Raw genomic sequence first — 23849 nt, forward strand, 5'->3', positions numbered from 1 at the left:
TTGAAAATTATTTATTGATATAATTTGAGTGCCAACTAAGCGAAATTAATGATATGTGTGCACTGAATGTAAAGCGCCACGGCTCACGTAAAGTGCTAATAAGTCAGAAACAAATTATTGTGCATTGCTTGCACTGTACAATATCACTGAACATATACATATCTGCACATTAAATACCCGGACACTAAAAACAGAAGAGAGCCTCAAAGAACTAGAAATAGCCATATCCAAGATAAAATGGGACATAATGGGCATCAGCGAGATGAGAAGGCCAGGAGAAAGGATAGAAGAGAGGACAGACTTTATCATGTTTCACAAAGGAGAATACACCGGTCAAAAAGGAGTAGGTTTTCTCATTAAATCTGAACTGAAGAAGAACATTATCGGATTTGAGGGAGTTTCTGACAGGATTGCGATAGTTAATTTAAAATTTCCGGGTTACAATAAAAACTGGACCATCTTCCAAATATATGCCCCAACAGAACAAGCGGGGAAAGCAGACATAGAATATTTCTATGAGAGTATCTCTGAAGCAATAAAGCCACACTATAGCAACAATATAATAATCATGGGTGACTTTAACGCACAGGTTGGAGAAAGGCAAACAGGAGAAGAATCCTCAATTGGCTTAAAACCAATAAATTCTCTAGTGACTTAAAAAGTAAACTTAATAATAACAATTTAATAAGCCACATAGAACTGCCGACACGGATGAATTCGTGCTTGGATTTAGTAGTTAGTAATTTGAATGATACCAAAGCTTCACTTCATTATTTAACTCTGTCAGACCATGAATCAGCACAATCACTGACATTTAACATAGAAGCTAGACAAAATTACAAACAAAAATCTAGCTATTGGTTTAAATATATAAGGGATCTAAGCACAGAAAACATTGATAAGTTTAAATATTGTATGTCAGAATTACTTTTAATGAAATTTATAGTTGTACCAATACAAATGAAGCATTTAATTCTCTACACGATACAATAACATTATTTTATAAGCTTTGTTTTCCAGTCATTAGGATAAAAAATTCCCACAAACAAGTTAAAAATAGGTACTTAACAAAAGGTATTAAAAATGCTGTATAAAAAAGAGAACCTTATATCTAAAGTACCACTTATATAGACATAATAAAAAAAATAATAAAACTATTTACAACAACTACACAAGAATTTTAAGAAAATGTATTTACAAATCACAACAGATAAATAGTTTAAGATAATATATTAATAACTCCAAGAACGCATGTAAAGCATAATGGCAGTTAATTAAAGAAAATATAAATAATTCAACAGCCATTTCTGAAATAGAATGTATTAAAAGTGATAATAAATTATACGATAATCCTAATGAAATATGTGAGTTATTTAATAATTATTATATATCCTTAACTAATAATGAAACACAAAATACTAGTACTATTAGCTCATTTATTTCTCCAAATCCTAAAAGTATATTTCTGACCCCATTAGATGATATTGAAGTACATAAAATAATTAAGCATCTAAAAAATACAAACTCAACAGGTTATGATGAATTAAACACCAAAATATTAAAAATATGTGCTCTGAATTTAGTGCCTCCCCTTACTTACGTAATAAATTTGTCTTTATCCGAAGGTGTATTTCCAAATAGGTTAAAAATGTCAATAGTAAAACCGCTTTACAAAAAAGGAGCAAAAACGGATATGAGTAATTACCGTCCCGTAACGTTAATCCCAATGTTATCAAAGGTGTTTGAAAAGGTAATGTACATAAGAATGGAAGATTTCCTAACTTCCTGTGATATTCTTAAAAAAGAACAGTTCGGTTTTAGGAAAAATAGCTCGACTTCTCTAGCATGCTTTCAGCTAGTCAAGCAAATCACGGAAGGATTAAATGAGAAGTCTAAAATTGGTTGTGTATTTCTGGACATGACCAAGGCATTCGACTTTGTCTGTCATAAAATACTGTTATCCAAGCTATCTTCTTACGGTATACGGGGTATCGCAAATGATTGGGTAAAAAAATATTTAGAAGTTAGACAACAATGTGTTGAAGTAACTAGAACTAATAACTTTCAACAAACCAACTCAAGATCTGACTTTAAAGTAAATAAATTTGGCATCCCACAAGGTAGTATATTAGCTCCGCTTCTTTTTCTTATATACATAAATGACCTTCCCGATGCAATAAATCAAAATTGTATAGGTATTATTTGCTGACGATACAACCCTAATCATTAAAAGTAACAACAAAGAAAATCTAGAAACTGAAATGAATAACGCTATAAGTACTGCTATAAAATGGCTAGAACAGAATAATTTAAAAATAAACATAACAAAAACTAATGCAACACAATTTCAAACACATAACTCACTTACATTAGATTTAGACATCCATCACAATAATGATCAGCTCCCTATCACTAATAATTGTGTATTTCTAGGTATAACTATAGACCAATACTGCAGTTGGAAGCCGAGAGATATAGAGAAAATTGTCAACAAAATAGATCGGTATATTTATGTATTAAATAGAATAAGACAAACAGTTAACCAAGAGGCCGCAATGTCTGCCTACCATGCCTATGTATCCTCTATCCTAAGATACGGAATAATAATTTGGGGTAACTCCGTAGATATAGATAGAGCTTTTAAAGTTCAAAAAAAATGTATACGAGCTATATGTAATTTAACCTTTTTAGATAGTTGTAAACCGCACTTTATAAATCTGAAAATACTTCCACTGCTTTCTCTATATATATATATGAAATATGTATATTTGTAAAAAAACATAATTATTTATTCGAAAGTTTTGGAGATAAAAATAATAGTAAATCTAGGCATAAGGATAGATTATGCTTACCACAAATAAGACTAGAATTATATAGAAGAAACGTTTATTGTATGTGTATTCGAATATTTAATAAGTTACCACAGAGTCTAATAGAGCTACCGTTTCTAATGTTTAAAAAACGTCTATTTAAATTGTTATTATGTAAATGTTATTATAGTGTTAAGGACTTTTTAGAGGTTAAGATAGAAATATTATAAACAAGTACTTAGTTATAAAATTTGTTAATATTTGCACGCCACATGTGGCAGAATATGCGCTCTTTAATTTATATTACCATCTTTAAACACCATATTTGAGCAAATAAATTATTTGATTTGATTGATTTGATTTGGGAAGTTTGGGCACGGTAAAAGAAGCCAAAACGGACGGAAACTAGTAGAATTCATGATGGAAAATAACCTCATTTTAATGAACTCATGTTTCTACAAAAAAAAAAAACAAATGGACATGGTCCTCCCCAGGAGCAAAATTCAAAACTGATATTGACTTTATTATAACCAACAAAGCAAGCGCGTTCTCAGATACCAACATAGTTAAAAACCTCAACTTTAACACAGACCATCGCATGGTAAGAAGCTGCCTTAGCCTAAACCAACCCAAAAGATCCAGGAAAACCCTAATAAATAATAATAAGCTGTATCAAACATCAATAAACAGTCAAACCACCAATCTCCACACAACCGATTCACTCAATGATATCATTACCTCCAATGCAGAAATGGGGATCAGATACAGGAGATTACTAAACAAATTGAAAGAAATGACAGTCAGCAAACCCAGAAGCAAAGAAAGCTATTTAAGCAAAGAAACTCTAGAAATAATAGAAGAAAGAAGAATACTAATCTATGCTAATATTATAAAGCTGAAGAGTTTGTTTGTTTGTTTGTTTGAACGCGCTAATCTCAGGAACTACTGATCCGATTTGAAAAATTCTTTCAGTGTAAGATAGCCCATTTATCGAGGAAGGCTATAGACTACATATCATCACGCTACGACCAATAGGAGCAGAGTACCAGTAAAAAAAGTTACACAAACGGGTAAAATTATGACCCATTCTCTCTTATGTGACGCAAGCGAAGTTGCGCGGGTCAGCTAGTATCAAATAAAGGGGACAAAGAAAGACGTCAAAAAATTGCTAACCTTAGCAAAGATATTAAGGAAAATATGAGGAAAACTCAATAATTATAACTGTAAAAGATGAAGAAACATATGAAACAATAGTAAATAATACATTAAAAAACATAATAACATGGTTGGATTTAAATAATTTACAAATTAATATAGGAAAAACTAACATTATTAACTTTAAAACACAAAGAAGTAATTACAAAGAACTTAATATAACATACAATAGCCAAAATATTAATCAATTACAAAGTACCTCATTCTTAGGTATTATTATTGACCAACACTTAAAATGGTCTGAACATGTTGACAACATCTGTAAAAAAATAAACAAATTTGTATTTGCCTTAAAAAAAGTTAAAGAAACCACGATTTGTGATGAGGGCCCTTGTTATGAGGACACATGTTGCAGTTTAGAGGGTATGCCCGCCCTTCTATCGGAATTTGCACATAGCCCCGCACTCCACCCTGGGTGCTGGTGTATGCATAATGCGCATACGCACCACTCCCATCGTCGTGAGCCGGGGCGATCACATAACGATTCCGATAAGTGTGTTACAATAGGGAATTACATACAAATAATACTGATGAGCTCGAGTTGATACGGTGACGACCCGTTTCCGAGTTGATACGTATGCTTACGACCTTAAATCAACTTCAGAGTGGTCGTTTCACAATCAAAATTGCTTTAGATAGTTTATTCTAGCAAAATCAATCATTATTTATGTTTTACAGCACTTTCAGAAATGAATAAATGTTTGAATATTATGAATCTTCAAACCTGTATAACTCGGTTCAAAGCGATCCTACCGGTTTTGTGCAATACTAACTATTGCTTCAAATGGCTAGTTCTATCGATATATGCCACTTTTTTTTGTTGGCCGGCACTTTGAAAAAGGCCCAAAAATGTATGGAGCCTGGATGATCTCCTTTGTAAAATGTAATACTCATCTTTTTGAACAAAAAAATAACACTAATAAACGAACAGTCACACATTCATATTTTAAACTACCAGTACCAAGACTTGAAATGATCGGACATAGTTGTGTGTATATGGCGCCATTAATCTACAACTCTTTACCGAAAAATATAATTGAATTGCCATTTAAGAAATTTTGTATCTGTCTACATAAATGGTTAGTTCAGGAATGTTTCTATTCAGTTAACGACTTTCTAAAAAAATACGGATCTCAATCTTATCACTTCAATAACATTTTATAAATATATTATTTTTATATTGTCTTCTAGTTAGGAACTATCTATGTACAGATGTACATAGATAGTTCCTAACTAGAAGAGACTGTGATAATAATAAAAGAATATATTAGATATTAAAGTATGGATTAATGTAAGTTTTAGAAATATGTAGATACGCTTAATGCGTGCTTAATATTTGCATGTCATCTTCATGACAAAATATGTGATACCAACTAATTTATATTGTAAACCACCTGTTGTACTATATTTTCTGCAAATAAATCTAATTTGAATTTGAATTTGAAGACCGCAAGGAGAAAAGAAACAGAGTTTTGGAAGAAAGTATAAAAAGAACAGGAGGAACCAAAAAGGCAATGAAACAACTAAGCGAACAAGGGAAAGAATGGCTATCGAAACTAAAGTAACGCGAATCTTACTGAACTAATCGACTATCAATACAGAAACTAGCCACTGATTATTACCGCCGACTGTATTCTGATAAATTCGAATTAGGGCTAGCCACAACTTCCGAAGTATACGAGACAAATGGAAACGAAGTAGATAAAGTGCCAGAAATCTTTGTTTCAGAGGTAGTCAAAGCAATAAAGTCCCAAAAACTGGAGAAAGCCTCAGGGCCGGACCAAATACCTAATGAAATGCTCAAGGGAACCTTAAAAGAAATCAGTCCTGTGCTGACACAACTCTTCAATGAAATCTTACAAACAAGGCGAATTCCAAAAGAATGGACGGAGTGCCACATAATCCTACTACATAAAAAAGGCCCTAGAGACGAGATTGGGACCTACAGGCCGTTCTTGATTATGCCGATGTCAGCTATCTTGATCTTACCGAGGACCAACTGAATAAACTTGAGCGACTTCAAAACTTCTTTATTAGATTCATATTTGGTTTACGCAAATATGATCATATATCTGAATACAGACATAAGCTCAAGTGGTTACCCCTACGTTCACGCCGGAATGCTCACATTCTCTCTCTTCTGTACAATGTATTGTTTAATCCCTTAGCACCCCCATATCTTAAAGAACGTTTTGATTTCTTGCATGACACACATTCTAGACTCCTGCGATCATCAGAAAACTTAAGATTGAAGATGCATTCCACAAGATTTCTTGATAAATCATTTTCTGTAGAAGCTGTGCGATTGTGGAATGCACTACCAGTATCAATACGACGCGCTCAATCCCTGCCCATCTTTAAAGAACTTGTCAAGGAACACTACCTATCGCTACACAATTAATTATTTATTTAATGTATATGTTACTGTAAAAGCCCGAACGATGGTAAATCCTAAGATTTTCCGGTATAACCTAAGATTTACCAACTCGCAATGGTAAAAGTCCGAAAAATTATTTTATTTCGAACTTTTATCTATATTCACTTGATGATATCGAGATGTCGCCGGAGCCCCGCTTCGCGGGGCTCCTCCTTCTGGGTGGTTAAAAAAAAATAACCACGAAGGCTAAGGTGGGAGCTTCGCTTCGCTCGCTCCCACCTTAGCCTTCTAACCTAACCTACCCATGTCGCTATGCCCAAAACTCCTTCTTTATAACTATGTCACAGTATATAATTATACCGTGAAATAGTTATAAACATAGTTATGAAGGAGGATTTTTTTATATATCGTAACATAGTTTTTAAACTCTGGCTTGTTCGGACTTTTACCATTGAGAGTTGGTAAATCTTGGGTTTTACCGGAAAATCTTAGGATTTACCACAGTTCGGGCTTTTACAGTAACATATATATGTATTTGGTATGTATTTTTAATATTATTTATGTATCTTTCATATATTTATGTATATATTCCACTATTATATATATGTCATTATTTACGTTTAATTAATATATTTTCCTAATACTCTTAGGAACTGCCCTCTCTCGTTTCATTCTAATGCATTAATCTCTCCATCCAATGGTTGCCTGGAAGAGATTGCCACTGTGTGATAAGGCCGCCATTTGTACTACCATCTTAATTTTATTTTGTTTTTTTTTATTCATGTCTATTCTTTTTCTTGTATCTTCTTTTTTATTTTATGTATTCAGTACAATAAAGAGTATTTTCACTTTCATTTCATTTACAGGCCAATCTCTCTAATATCAAACATATATAAAGTATTTGCCAAGGTAATCCTGGAAAGAATATCATTAACACTAAGCGAAAACCAACCTATAGAGAAGGCAGGATTCAGAAAAGACTTTAGCACAATAGACCACATCCACACAATAAAACAGCTGATACAGAAGTATAACGAATACAATAAAAAAATCTACCTGGCGTTTATAGATTATTCAAAGGCATTCGATAGCCTCAGGCACCAATACATATGGCGCAGCCTTGAACAACAAGGGATCAATAGCAACTATATAGAAATACTTAAGAGTATATACAAATCTAGCAAAGCTAGTATTAAATTAGAATCAACAGGTGAATTATTTCCTATCAAAAAGGGCGTACGCCAAGGTGATCCTCTCTCCCTTACGCTATTTAACGCCGTACTCGAGTATATTTTTAGACAGCTGAACTGGGACCACTTGGGTCTGAACATAAATGGAGCTCGCCTTAACCACCTGAGATTTGCCGATGATCTAGTGCTCCTTGAAGAGAATCCAGCAGCAATAGAAAAAATGATGCTGAGTCTAGCAAATAAAAGTAGAGAAGTTGGCCTGGAAATCAATGTCAGTAAAACAAAATTGATGTCAAACTCAAGCGAAACAGATGTTATTATAGATGGCAACAAGATCGAATATGTCAAAGAATATACTTACTTAGGACAGATAATATCCCCTACAGAAGAAATGACAAAGGAAATAAACAGGCGAATAGCCCAAGGGTGGAAGAGATACTGGTCACTGAAGGAAATAGTGAAAAGTAAGAATCTAGGGAATCACATAAAAAAGAAAACATTTGAGACCTGTATTCTACCAGTACTAACTTATGGCTGTAAAACTTGGTCAACAACACTTCAACACCGGGAAAAGCTAGCCAACGTGCCATGGAAAGAAGCATGCTAGGTTTAAAAATCAAGGACAGAGTCAGGAACGCAGACATAAGATCAACAACAAAACTCACAGACATTCTTACCCGGATAGATGTTCAAAAGTGGAGATGGGTTGGACATTTATTGCGCAACCCCATTAACAAATGGAGCAAGCAAGTCACCCTTTGGCAACCAAGGGACGGCAAGAGAGGTAGGGGCCGTCAAATCAGGAGATGAGAAGATGACTTAAAACAGACAGCGGGACCATTCTGGTTGAGAGTAGCAAGAGATAGGACCCATTGGAAAGAATTGGAGGAGGCCTATGCCAAAAGGCACACCGAGCTTAGGGACTTTCTGTAACCCTATGTTCAGGAATAAAAGGCTATTATTATTATTATGTCTTTTGTATATCTCGGGACTATGGAGTCCCGGACATTTGGAAGGCATGCGTGGGGCCGAAGCCAACACGTAGAGGCCCTTTTTAGACAGCTTTAATCTATCAATAATGTGTGGTGTCACAATCTGGTGATTATCCCTGTTTACACTATAAAATGCACCCAAGGATAATCACCGGACTGTGCGGAACTATGGCAAAACTAATGGGAAAAAACTACTCGGGCTATGGGGATGGGGTGCTGATGGACTGGAAAACTATGTATCTACGGGGACTATGGCGCCTGCCTATAACAATGTAAAACACGTATAAATGGCAGGCGGAGACTCGCCAACTCACAAACTGGGCCACCCTAAACAAGTCGCATAAATAGCAACAAGGGGGCAACAGGGACGTGAGCGGCTGAAGGACGGAGAGGCCTCGCTGGACGTTAAACTCAGATCACTTGCTCCCTGAGGGTCCGGCATCACTGGCCCACTAGCCACTTACGCTCAGCATCCGTCCTCCGAACAGAGTGGGAGCTCTGCTCTCGCGACTCCACTCTGGACGGCCAATGAAGGCAAGCCAGAGGCGGGGGACCGCTTCCTCGTCAGTTTTCACTCCGACCAGCCAACTAAGGCAAGCCGGAGATGAGGAAGGGTGACTTCCCCCTGGAGCACTCAGGTACCGCGGGGTCGCTACTCCCCGTCACCTCGCCTCGAGGTGCCCTGCGGGCTTATTATTATTATTATTATAAATACTAATAATACGACCTCACTAAATGAGTGCGCGGAGACGACTGCCGCGCCGGACTATCGCAGGCGTGCGCCTGACTACACAATGCAGCGTCAGCAGTGTCCTTTACCAAAATTTTATTTGTAAAATTTTAACATTGATAATACATATTGGTTAAGGTGTCCCTTAAATTTTTATTTCGATATTTTTTTACGCATACCTTCTTAAATGTTTCGTAATAACCCCATATTGTCTGGGAAAAAAGAATTAGTTGGATTTATAAACGATAACCCGTGCCGACTTGCTTTTTTTAACTTTTCCATACAAGTTGCGCATGTACTGCGCTGTGACTTGTAACCACATGCTCTATTTGCCATTGCATACGTGATTTTTATGACTATTAATGCTCTAATGTTTAGTGCGTAAACATGACGGAGAAATTACAAAGTGATAAGCAAAATATTTTTCATATCGGATTGCCTAGCTTATATGGTACAAAATCACCATCTTATTGACAAGTTCTCTAAGTCCTATTTTATGATATTCGTGTGGATATGATACATTGACTGTTAGTGAAAGTGCAAATCTTGTGATTAGAGAGTGCATCATATACGGGGAAAAAGCAAGAATTCCAAGAAAGGCATTTCCTAACTGCTGAAACTGAAACTGGTTGATTTATATCATATTTGGAGGGAGTTGCAAAAAATTTTTAGGAAAGCTCATGTATGTTAGAGGCTGATAAATTATTTTAAGTGAAGAAAAGGTAGCCAGGTCGACCGGGATGCTTAAGTGGAAAACATGAAGCTAAGGCTGTTTCAACAGCTTTCCTGGACTGACACCTTCACGACAAAGAGCAAATTATGTGCTGCAACACAACAGCTTCCAATACGGGCCGTTTCAATGGAGCTTGTGCTATTTTGGAGCAAACTTTAGGAAGATAATTGTTGCTTTTTATTTGTCGTTATCATGTTTATGAATTAGTCCTAAAAGCAGTCTTTGAAACTTAGCTTAATCAATTTGCACCACGGAGGCAGTCAAGAAAAGTAGTGTGCGAAGGCTATGGGTTTCTTAATTTCCGTACACAATGACAGTCCTTAAAGTAATCTCCAATTCACAGTAAACTGATGTAAAAGACTAAAGGCCTAACCCCCGGAAAATAAGTAAAAACTATGTATTATTTTTATTGATATATTTAGCAGTAATAGCCGAGTGGTTTAAGTTGGCACTTCCCACGCAAGTAGTCGCAGGTTCAAACCCGAGGCAACACACCAATGACTTTTCGAAGTTATGTGTGTATTAGAAATAATTATCACATGCTCTAACGGTTAAGAAAAACATCGTGATGAAACCTTGCATGCCTAAAAATTGTTTAATTATAATAAAACATTTATTGAGGGCATGCAAAGTCCCCAACCCGCACATGGCCAGCGTGGTGGACTCAAGGCCTAACCCCTCCCTCATTACGGGAGGAGACCCTTGCCCAGCAATGGGACATTAATAGGTTAAATTTATTTATTTATTTTATTTATACCACACATTTATTTCTAGAGAATCCGCACGCTAAAGATTAATGAAACATTCTTATGAGCACTAGTTATTTTTACCTGTGAAAATTACTAGTAGCCCAGGTATTTCGATGTTAAGAAAGTATAGAAGCTTAAAGAAGAATCGTATATGAGAGTAATAAATAATACTGCTAAAAAGGTTGTTAAATTATTGCAAGATTTTAACGGACTTATCACGGCTGAAGAAGAGTAAATACAGTTATTGCTGTGCTCTGTCCAGCAACATAGAAAATTGTATCCGGACTGTAAAAAAACTACTTTCATAAGAAGTGACTCTGCCGGATTGGCTGGATTGTTTTTAATTTTATGTTTCTAATTAAAATTAATGTTTATCTTTTTTTTTTTCTTTATATTCACTTAAATAATTGGATTTAAGTGATTTTATAACAATCCAAAATTTTTAAACGAAGCACGTTTTTTACTAAGCTTGGAAGGTCGGTCGGCACTGGTTGTAGTTATGCTAGATTGATATAATTTTATATTTAAGTATCTTATAGCATTAGTAAAAAAAATAGATGGAATGCATTTCAAAATTCGATTTTTTTTTGTCATTTAAGGGACACCCTAATATTGGTATAAGAAAAATAAACATTAAACAAATCATGAAATAACAACCAGCAAAACCATAGTGTACTTATTTCGCTTACTCTGCGTTCTGACTAAGAATAACAATTCTGACACTTGATATCATGACCGCTGTATGAGCTCTAGTAATATTCCAAGTAATGATAAACAATGACTTCATTATTATAAAACACCATAGCAAGAACAAATTGTAACACATTAGCTAAATTATTTCAAAAACAAATAATATATATTATACACTAACACAAGCCAAAAATATCCACGATCATTTTCCGCGATCCTTTTTTGCGATTCCTTTCCGCGATCCTTTCGTTTAACTGGGCCGTACTAAGGTAAGACAGGGTGCACCATCCAACACTGAGCGGTATCTATCCTCGCTTCCAAGTGTGATGAGTTGCTTTGACGCGTGCACTGGTCCATAGAGTGCCACCGCCGGTTCCTCGTCGTCTACCGTTCTCGGAGCTTGCTGCGTAGTGTCGTACGCCTCTCCGGAATATCCTCGCATAAGCTGCCTATGTCGCCGTGTTGCTCTTCGTCATTGCTCTCGACAATTCCAAATTCCGTCAAGCTGGCTGCCACGTGTCACATGTTGCGATTTTCGCTGTCGCTAACCATGCGCGTGTTCTTCGTTGCCACGTTGTACTGCTACGGAAGGTCGTGTCTTCAATTATCGAGCTTGTCACCGTGTTTATGATGCTATCTGCTGGCTGTTGCCACGCTGCACATGCGCTATTTCTAGTTCGCTGGCCATGTCCACGTGCGTTAATGCCACGTTGCTGAAGGCCTGAAGGATGTGTTTTCGTTGTCGCGAGACACCAATGTGGAGGTTACTGATACTTGAGGTGGTGGTGATAAATAAACTACTTCCATGATATACGATATATATTATCTGGTACCAGGTTTAACAATATATTACTACATATTAAATACTAATAATACGACCTAACTAAGGCGATTAACACACTGCCCCGCACCACGCAGCGTAGCGCGTGAATGCGTGTTCGAACGTTGCTTGTAAGTATCTCCGTTTTATGGAAACACGCGTGTATGCGCGTGATCCGCATGAACGCGCGTGGATGCATTTTCTGTGTGTTAGACTGTGCGTGTTTTCCATACAAACGGAGATACTTACAAGCAACGTTCGAACACGCATTCACGCGCTACGCTGCGTGGTGCGGGGCAGTGTGTTAAGCGCCTTAATGAGTGCGCGGAGACGACTGCCGCGCCGGACTATCGCAGGCGTGCGCCTGGCTACACAATGTAGCGTCAGTAGTGTCTTTAATTATTCTTATCACAATTACAATTTTAGTTGGATATTTAATAAATTAGACTTTTGTTTAATAAATATATTAATCGATTTTTATTAGAAAGACAAATAATTGAATTAATTTGAACAATTTTACCAGCAATTACTTTAATTTCTATTGCTTTACCTTCTCTACGACCTTTTAATTACTCTAAAATCTATTGGTCATATGAATACTCAGATTTTCATAATGTAGAATTTGATTCTTATATAATCCCATCTAATAGTTACAGCTACTGATGTCATTCACTCATGAACTGTTCCTTCCTTAGGAGTAAAAGTAAATGCTAATCCGGTCGATTAAATTAAACTATTTTATTTATTAATCGACAAGGATTTTTTTTTTATCAATGTTCAGAAATTTGTGGAGCAAATCATAGATTTATACCTATTGTAGTTGAAAGAATTTCAATTAAACATGTTATTAATTATATTAATAATTATTCTTCATTCGATGACTGAAAGCAAATACTGGTCTCTTAAACCATTTTATAGCAATTTAGGATTTGTTCCGCATTCGCCTCACTCGTTCGCCTCACATTCCAAAAAAATCCTTTTTCGCCCCATGTTAAATTTGATTCTTGTTTTGCCCCACTTGAAAAGAGTATGGTAGGCACACAAATTGATTCTACCTAATTGTCTTATGGCTAATGCGACAGTTTGTTATGTCTGGGTTTAATTTATCAATAATATCAAGGAATTGTGTAGGTATGTTGTTTCTTTTTTATCCATTAATAGGATGTAAATTAATGGTACAACATGTATGTTCTCCCGAGTGCTGCCGAGGTCTCCATAAATGATATATAACTGTTTGAATGGTTTAACAGTACATTTAAAAGTGCCATCTCCGATAATCTATACTAATATTATAAAGCTGAAGAGTTTGTTTGTTTGTTTGTTTGTTTGAACGCGCTAATCTCGAGAACTACTGGTCCGATTTGAAAAATTCTTTCAGTGTGAGATAGCCCGTTTATCGAGGAAGGCTATAGGCTATATATCATCACGCTACGACCAATAGGAGCAGAGTACCAGTGAAAAATGTTACAAAAACGGGGAAAATTATGATTCTCTTATGTGACGCAAGCGAAGTTGCGCGGGTCAGCTAGTGTTCTATATTTTGTATATATTTTCTGATTTCTTGATCAGCAAATGCCAATATTCTTGTTTTATTATACCCGTAGTCAAAAAGTAAAAAGTCTTCATAAGCCTTAGGTATTTGAACCTCAGAGGCGTTAAACGTTGACTTTTTAAAATTTTGAGATTTGTTTCTCGCATTGTAGAGACCAATTTTAATTTTCGATAATTCTGGTAAAACTTCAACTAAATCTGTACCTCTGTTTTTCATCCTTATTAAGCATTCATTATAAATTGATGTGATGGGTTTACCATCCGCAGATGCAGCTTCTTGTTTATAACGAAACAATTCTTCTTTGATCAAATTTTTTGCCACATTAGGTTTGCAAAAATTGTGTTGCACTATTCTATTTACATGATTGTAAATGGTAACTACTCCACCTTTACATTTTCTATTTACACATGTCGACGAAATAGGACCATTTTTATTATTTCTCCTTTTTACGTGTTCATATCCGTCGAAAAGAAGCATAGGGTCGCCCCGTATTGATTTAATAAACGATAGGTTTGTAAGGGATGTAGATTGAAAAGGTTCTTCCATTTTCAATTAATACTTAAAATAAAATAATGAACGTTAACTAAATTCAATTTGAATTAGACACCTCTTTGCACTTTAACTCAAACACACAAACAACGAATGAGTACTAATTCTAATTACCCACATTTTGCTATGTGTCGCCCGACCCTTACTGATAATGTCCCTGATTGGCTGACCACATTTGACTGGTCTTGAAAAAAAGGGTTGCGATCCGATCTATTGTCTTATTTTGTACCTGCTCATAAGTTTGTGTGCAAAGAGCTGTAATAAAATATCAATGAATATTTATGATTTTTTAGGCTGTCTGTACTAAAACAGTATAAATTTGAACTCATAAATATTCGAGGCGAATCAAGAACGAAAAATGAGGCAAAACAGGAATAAAAGCTTAAATTAAGAATAAATATGGCATTCGGGGCAAAACAGGAATAAAATGTAGGGCAAATACGGATTTTTTCATGTGGGGCAAAACATCGCGGGTCGAATGCGGAACAAATCCAATTTAGCAATAGGCATGATGACAGTAATAAGAACCGTAAAACGGGGTTACTTTGATGATAGTTAAATTTAGTAATGTTTTTTGGATTTATTGCGTGATACTGAACGCAGCTAAAATTTTGTTTGTTCTGTTGGCCAGACTGACAGGTCGGCCATATTTTGCCGAAGCGTCGACGATTAGTTGTTGTCGGAACTATATAAAATTATTTGTTAAAGTTTAGTGTCAAAAAGGTATAAAAAAATTGTCTGAATAACTTCCGTGGTATAGACATAAGTATTATTGTTTTATTTGTAGTTTTACACTGTTTTAATTAAACATTTCTTCGAGATTTAGAGCATGTTTGCATTTTTGGTTACGGTCGCCATTTTATTTTCTATGAATACTCTAAGTTCATCGGGGCTAAATTGATAGGATATACGAGGCGACTTTGATAGTTATCAATTTCACCCCAGTGGTTGTGGTACCCGGTCTTATAGGATAAATATACAAATTATCAATTTAACCTAATTTATTGCTTTTGTTTTAGTTGCCTGATGGTTCGTACATACAAAAAGGCCGCGGGTACCCGCAATTATAAAAATTACAAACAACGAATTGTCTATTAATGCTGCTTCAGTTTATTATAAAATTCCGTTTGGGACACTTTATAATAAATATAAAGGATTACACGGAAGGACGCCTGGTGCCCAGCCAGTTTTCATGCACAATGAAGAAATCGCAATATTACGTGCTGCGGCTACATGCGGTGATTGGGGTTTTCCTCTTACTTTGTTAGACCTTAGAATGTTTGCAAAGGCTTATTTGGATAAACAGGGGAAGACAATAGAACGGTTTACCAATAACCTACCAGGTGTCGAATGGGCCATTAGCGTTCTGAAGCGCCATAAGAACGCCTATGGTCAAAGACTTTCAACCAATATTAAAAGGTCTAGAGCGACTGTGGGCCGGGAATCACTAAATAGATATTTCGACAACCTTCAATCTGAAGTAGAAAATGTACCACCGTCTAATATATTCAACTATGACGAATTTAATATGGCCGACGATCCGGGGAAAAAAGATGTGTATATAGAAGAGGAGTAAAATATCCTGAAAAAGTGATGAACTTTTCGAAGTGTTCTACGACAATTATGATTTGTGGTTCTGCAGATGGCATATTATAATATAATTTACTACCCACTTATAAGTAATGAAAGCAGATAAAATTATCTACAACTTTTGTTATACACACTTTATCGAAATTCTCATCAGTTTTCGAGCATCACGCTCCGAAATAGTTAAAATGAACGTTTTTCAGATCATGAGTGAGTGTCATAAATGCGAAACTTTGCTTTCGCTTATCTTCGGAACTAAATGACCTACAGACCTGAAATTTTGGATTTTAATTATGTGGTTATCGCTTACTAGATAACTGATGTTTCAGCGTTCTGGTCTAAATAAATATATATAAATAGAGGCGACGCTGAAAAACATTTCGCCGCATTTTCAGGCCCATATTTGAGAACCTCTGGATAATACCAGAACGCTGAAAATTTAAAATCAAAATCAAATCATTTATTCATTTAGGTCAAATATTGACACTTATGATAGTCGTTACAATTACTGAATCTACCACTAGCTCGGAAAGGGGGTAGAGCCTTATGAGAAGAGCTAGCGAGAAACTCACGGCCACTCTTTTCAATCGCCAAAAGTTTTACAATGTGGTTGATACAATAATTGATCATGCGAGGAGCTGCTAACAATCAGCGATATAGACTAAACGTCAATTATTAAGGAAAATGAATATAGCTAGGTTATTTATTAGTCTCTGATCATACCGTATGTTGGGAGCACCTACTAGCATGTGATAATAAGAATATGGGCAGCAAGTGAGCACATTGGTTGTAACATTATAGAAGAAAAAAATGACAGTTTTATGGTTAACATCAAGTTGTACGTAACATCACCTATTTGCATCATTAATTGCCCATATTTTACAATATTTAGACCTACTTCTACTGAGTTTATACAATTTATAGCAAAGTTCCCTAATTTCAAAGAATCCTAATCAAGCGAGCGACTAATCCCAAGAGCTATTGTCGTTTAGATGCACATCAATTCTGTAATAAGCTTTCCTAACGAGATGTTCCTTAACAGCAACTTTGAATTTAGGCAGGGGTAAATCAATGATGTGTTTGGGAAGCTTGTTGAAGAAACGAATGCCGAGACTTACAAACGAATTGTGCACCTTGTGTAAACGATGATGGGGACCTACTAATTTGTGTCTGTTTCTAGTGTTATAATTCTGTCTATCGCTATTTGTTGTGAAAGTCCCTAAATTTTGTTTTATATACAACAAGTTTGCAAGGACATACTGTGATGACACTGTCAGTATCCCTATCTGCCCAAAAAGCTCTCTCAAGGAGTCCCGCGCTCCTAAAGTATATATTGCACGAATAGCTCTTTTTTGAAGGACAAAAATAACATCTATATCAGCAGCCTTACCCCACAGTAATATACCGTAAGACATGACGCTGTGAAAGAGATTAAGTTATCTAGTAAGCGATAACCACATAATTAAAATCCAAAATTTCAAGTCTGTAGGTCATTTAGTTCCGAAGTTAAGCGAAAGCAAAGTTTCGCATTTATGACACACTCATGATCTGAATAAGGTTCATTTTAGCTATTTCGGACCGTGATGCTTGAAAACTGATGAGAATTTCGATTAAGTGTGTATAATAAAAGTTGTAGACAATTTTATCAGCTTTCATTATGTAGAAGAAACTTTGGCTATACGACGAACAGTTTTAAAGATATAAGTGAAAAACTAAAAAATGGGGACTTTCACCCCCTTCCCCCACTCTGGCGCCCCCCTAAAAGTAGGGATTTTTAGTATGTTTATTCTCTAAACATCCTGAACCAATTTCTGAAGAAATTGTTTAGGATCCCGCTCGCGCACTCTTCACCCGCTTTTGGAGTATTCTTTGAGCGGACTAATGAGGAGACCACTTATTTTTAAAGTTTACTTTATTTTTATATTTCTGCAATGTAGAAAATACAATAATACATATACTTGGATAGTTTCAAATATCTGCAAGTAACGGTTTGAACGCTACAATAAAAAAAAACTTTTTTTTGTCCCCACTATTTTTTATTTTTTTTTGTTTTCAGATTTCTTCCTAAGGTTACACACAATAACCAAGCTAGGTTCCAAATTTCATCTTTCTAGGTTATCTGGAAGTAAGTTAGGTTTAGGTACTATCAGTCAGTCAGTCAGTGGGAATTTCACGATTTTTAGACCTTCATATTTTTATAGCCGTTAGAGCTAGCTATATGAAATTTTGGCTTCTACGTGTCCTTATGAACATAGTTGAACACACCTTTGAGTTTCATGTGTTTACGTTAAATAGGTTTTGAGTTATGGTGGGGTCAAAAGTGGCCCCAAATGGGTCGTGTAATATTATACTAGCGCTTGCCAGCCAGTTTTTGCTTTGCTTGAACTTGGCTTGACACGCTGCCGCGTGTCTAGATAATCCTAAAAGAGTATTAAATAAAATAAATAAAAATCTATACTTAATCTATTCTAATATAATAAAGCTGAAGAGTTTGTTTGTTTGTTTGAACGCGCTAATCTCAGGAACTACTGGTCCGATTTGGAAAATTCTTTCAGTTTTGATTGCCCATTTATCGAGGAAGGTTATAGGTTATCTATTCTAATATAATAAAGCTGAAGAGTTTGTTTGTTTGTTTGAACGCGCTAATCTCAGGAACTACTGGTCCGATTTGGAAAATTCTCAGTGTTTGATAGCCCATTTATCGAGGAAGGTTATAGGCTATATATCATTACGCTACTACCAATAGGAGCAGAGTAACAGTAAAAAATGTTACAAAGACGGGGAAAATTTTGACCCTCTCTTAAGTGACGCAAATAAAAATAAATGTTAAACCTTGAAAATTCATTATGAAGTTTAGTTAAAATAACGTTTTATATGAAATAATGACGATCTATTTGTTTTAAAGTATTTTTTTTTTAAATTGGCATGATAATAACATACGTAATAACTTAAGACAGAAGGTCCTTTAAGTAGACAATAAATAGATTATTCGACTTGGTATTATATAGATCTCACAACTTTTTACGGCGAGACTTGAGGTTTTTACAGAATGTTTTTGATGGCATTTCACTTCTTTTTGAAGAGCGAACATAAGTCCAATTTGTATGGAAAGACGTTTTTTTCATAATTCAACATATTTTACTATGGGAATGTTGTTCAGTTTCATGGGCTAAACACCCTTACCCACCCTATACCCCCTCCCGTTATGCCTCATATAGTAGGTACCTGTTTACACCTATTTATTTTATTTTCTACAGTAATAATAATTCATTAACTGCAAATGTAACCTTGTAATCTTATACATTTATATAGGATTACAAAGTTATTGTTGCAGTTGGTGTATTCAGAAAACTGGACCGAAATTAGAAAATATTAAATTTTTCCCATGATTAAGACACTAAACCCTATTTGTATTCTAAATTTTAAGCTTCTAAGTCTATTAGAAGTACCTTAGACTTTTGATGATCGGTGAGTCAGTGAGTCAGTGAGTCAGTGAATCAGTGAATCAGTGAGTGACAAAATTCAAAATTTTAACAAATTGTCATTCTTAAACTACTGGTTCAAATTGACTGAAATTTTAAATATACCGTGTTTATACAATGTCTGATTAGTTGCTGAAAATCCAGGCTTCTTGTTTTATCCACAACGAAATTATAGGGGTGTCATAAATAGCCCGAATTGCTTCGAGAAAAGGATGTTACGGCCGTGCCGCTTTTTTTGCTCGACTTGCGGGGGCACTTCCGTGCCCCCAGATTCCTAATATCGACGCCCCCAAACAATAACTCGGTAATGTAGGTACTATTATGGACTTTATGCTTTTATGTCATTTTAGGCATCTATGGGTTAGGATACACCTTGGTAATTTTTTCCAGATTTTTCCTAATGATATTTACAAAAATATGATGATACACGTGTTTTTTGTGCGGAATTTAGATAAAAATATATGTTGGCAAAAAACCTGTTATACTAGATTCATACAAAAAAAACAATTCATATTTTATTTAGGCAATATACGTTTACCGGGTTATTGGCGTAAATAATTTTTATGAAGTTTTAAGTAAGAGTGAGTACACAGTTATTGTTGAATACAGTTGAATATACATATTCCATAATATACACTAACAATGTTATCTGATACTGGTATTGTCTCATTGAAGTACGCAATGTTTCAATACTGTGAATTTGTTTTGTATTTTTATCGATTACACCTAGAATGAAAAAAAAGTACGTTGCTCCCGATCAGGAATCTGATGTAGGTTTTTCTCCAGACGAGTTGGAATAAGCTCCGTGTCCACGCCCTAACATGGTGGAGAGCCTATTAAGTAGCATTTCAAGTCTAAGCGGAAACTTTGCACCTATTAATAAAATAATAAGTTTTCCAGAAATGATAAGCACTCCATCAACAATTTCAAATTTATCATTATATTTAACTCACGCAGATTTCGTAGCTTCTTCGACAGAAATATATATAGCATCAACCTTCGATTTATCTGTAACAGACATTGAAAACGAAAATCGAGTAAGTAACTAAGAAAATTTTAATGACACGCTAAAACTACATGAAATTTCAGCATTTAATCACAAAGATACATTAACCGGTACAACTTCTAATGATTGCTCACGTGCGATTATAAGCGAATATGAGATCACTGCAAACTTAATAATAACTAGTAGTGAAAAAGAAGAAAATGAGGTTTTAACTCCGGAAGAGCGATCAGAAAGAATCAACGATATAATAATGACAGCAGAAAGCGATCATGAGGTTGAGCAGAATTTATTAGTAAGCATTGAAGACATAGTTACTAGTAATGAATCTGGAAGGATATCCTTCTTTATTGGAAAAGGAAAATAAACTAGCTAGAAAACGCAAGCATGTCAGAAGTGAGTGGAGAGAAATAAAATCGTTTAAAATTCCAACAAACAGCAACTTACTAATGTTTGTAAGTTGCTGTTCTGCTAATATCTCGTCGCTCGCAGTTAGTCGCTTTTAGTAATACTATACCGTAAATTAATTATTTTTAACACTTAAAACTTTAATTTACAGTCACTCGTTTAAATACTACCCTTTTTAGAAAGAAATGTTAGTTTATTTAAAGTGCCAAATATAATTGTGATTTTATTAAATATTACTTATATTGTAATAGAAATCATTGTTTTTTTTTAATCTTTTCCGCCTTCTACAATGACATTTTTATTATTTAAAAAAGTCGGTATCAATTGGTAACAATAACAATGTTATTCTAATTTTCCTCATAATAATGATGTTATTTATCAATACCAAATTTGCAATGATTGGATGTTACCGGCAATAACTCCGTAAACGTATGTTACGCATCAGCCTAACGAAAAAAAATAACGCCGTAGAAGTCCATAATATGAAGTTACGAGTTATTCTTGGGGTAAAATTACAGCAATAACCCCGTAAAAACTTTAACTGTGATCTTTTATATGATATTTTTTTGGTATTATTTATTTTTATCAATTACAAGGTATTTAATAAAAGGCATTTAATTTTAATGCCATTGTTATATTCCGCCAAAAATTAGCTTTCTGTTAACACATCAATGACAGCAATAGTCCTACTCGTTCAAAAGATATTTAATAAAATCAGTAAATCTTTTCTCCTGTAAAATTTAGATTTTTCGATTACCGACTTATTGCTTGGGGGCATCGATATAGTTCTAATTCAATTTAAAGAAAGATTAAATAAGTTAGTTGAGGGATCAAAAATGGAAAATAAATCTATACTAATATTATAAAGCTGAAGAGTTTAATATTATAAAGCTGAAGAGTTTGTTTGTTTGATTGTTCGTTTGTTTGTTTGTTTGTTTGTTTGAACGCGCTAATCTCGGGAACTACTGGTCCGGTTTGAAAAATTCTTTCAGTGTTAGATAGCCCATTTATCGAGGAAGGCTATAGGCTATATATCATCACGCTACGACCAATAGGAGCAGAGTACCAGTGAAAAATGTTACAAAAACAGGGAAAATTATGATTCTCTTATGTGACGCAAGCGAAGTTGCGCGAGTCGGCTAGTTACTTATAATTTTCAAAGTAAATTTTTATTTTTAAAATTGAATTTTTTTTTTCTTATTTGTATTTTTCGAATTCATATAAATAATAAATACAAATAAAAAAATAAAGAAAATATTCAATTAATAGGTATTATTTGAGGAATAAAAGAATATTACTTATGTAATAATTTAAATTTGACATATTTATGTTATAAAAACTAATTCTTTAATTGATAGTTATATCATTAGAAGTAATAGGCTTGTAGACAAGTTTTGAAATTGACTTTTATTTGATAGATGTATGTGTATTAATAGCGAAAAACATAATATTTCAGTACATAACTCTGTTATAAATAATATTTTTGACTTTTTCTGTCCCGTATTTCAATCGAGCTTCAAAACGCCCCAAGTGACAGTTGACAGCTACAGCCAAACGTTATTTTGATCGAAGACCGACGTATATAAGGTGCAGCGCAGACGGCACACTTTTTGTGTGCGATCGAGTCTGCAGAATATCATGATAGACATTTAAAAAGAAAAATGTGGGATGAAGTGTGCTGTATTGTTTATTCCGCTCCTGTTTGGACATGTATGAGTCTAAAGAAAAAACAAAATACGGTAAGTTTAAGTTTTTAATAGACTTTACCACATTAGTACACAGACTCGATCGCACAAAAAGTGTGCCGTCTGCGCTGCACCTAATACTCGACATTGGTCATTACTGATCTCTTAGCTGCATTTATACATACTTATTGCTCGATTATAAACCAGAAAAATATTTATATTAACTTACGAACATGATCAATGAGGTATACAGTTGATGCAAAAATATAAAATGTAATATGTTAAGACGAATGACAAATTTTAATACTTTAATTACGCATTGACATGCAAAATAATAATTTCCAAGTAATTTTTCTTAGAATTTTCGTAAAATGGAAATAAATAATTTAAAGTACTACAATAAATCAATATTCACTAGCCGATTTTAATACCAATATACAATAGTTAGGCCATAGTTATCTTTAGTATGTTACAAATGCAAATTATTGGTAGACTAGATAATCTAAATAACTTGAATTTTACAATTAAAAATACAATACAATTTTATAAACAGAATACAAATAAGAATGAGCCATTTCTTAACAAAATAAATAGCAAAATACTACCTAGTCAGGTCATAAGTTCTGTCACACAATAAAAACTTTTCAATTATGGAATGCTGGCCACAAAAATGTTTCTTAATTTTGAATTTTGAATCTTTTGCGAAAATAAGAATGTGTCATTTTCATATTTGGCGTATTTTTAAATATGGAGTTGACGCGTAAAGAAGACCGTGTCGCGGTTATCGCGCTACATCGATGTGGTTACGCGCCAACTCAGATTTTTGATATACAAAAAAAATTGAATTTAACCAAAAGATTCATTTATCGTACCATCAAACGTTATAATGAGGACTCAAGTTTGGAAGATAGAAAAAGAAGTGGTCGCCCTCGCTCTGTTAGGACGCTAGCAGTGATAAAAGCTGTGAAGGCGCGAATCCAAAGAAATCCCATACGCAAGCAGAAACTGTTGGCCCTTCAAATGGGGTTAAGCAGAACCACGGTCAAAAGGGTGTTGAATGAAGACCTAGGGCTACGAGCCTATCGCAGAAAAACAGGACATCGCGTAGATGCGCGTCTAATGGACATGAAACTGAAGAGATACCGCGTTTTGTTGAAGCGGTACGCGGGAAAAAAGCATCGTCAAATTCTCTTTTCGGACGAAAAAAATTTTACCGTGGAGGAGAGATAAACAAAATGATAAGGTGTACGCCCACAGCAGTGAAGAGGCCAGCAAGC

At 34.8% G+C, this 23849-nt stretch overlaps 1 pseudogene; it reads left to right on the forward strand.

Moving 5' to 3' along the window:
- The first annotated feature begins 247 nt into the window (after positions 1-247).
- On the forward strand, positions 248-13191 carry LOC142985963 (cytochrome c oxidase subunit 2-like; annotated as a pseudogene).
- Positions 13192-23849: the final 10658 nt, after the last annotated feature.

This window comes from Anticarsia gemmatalis, chromosome W (assembly GCF_050436995.1).
Source record: "Anticarsia gemmatalis isolate Benzon Research Colony breed Stoneville strain chromosome W, ilAntGemm2 primary, whole genome shotgun sequence".
In the NCBI taxonomy this organism is placed as follows: domain Eukaryota; kingdom Metazoa; phylum Arthropoda; class Insecta; order Lepidoptera; family Erebidae; genus Anticarsia; species Anticarsia gemmatalis.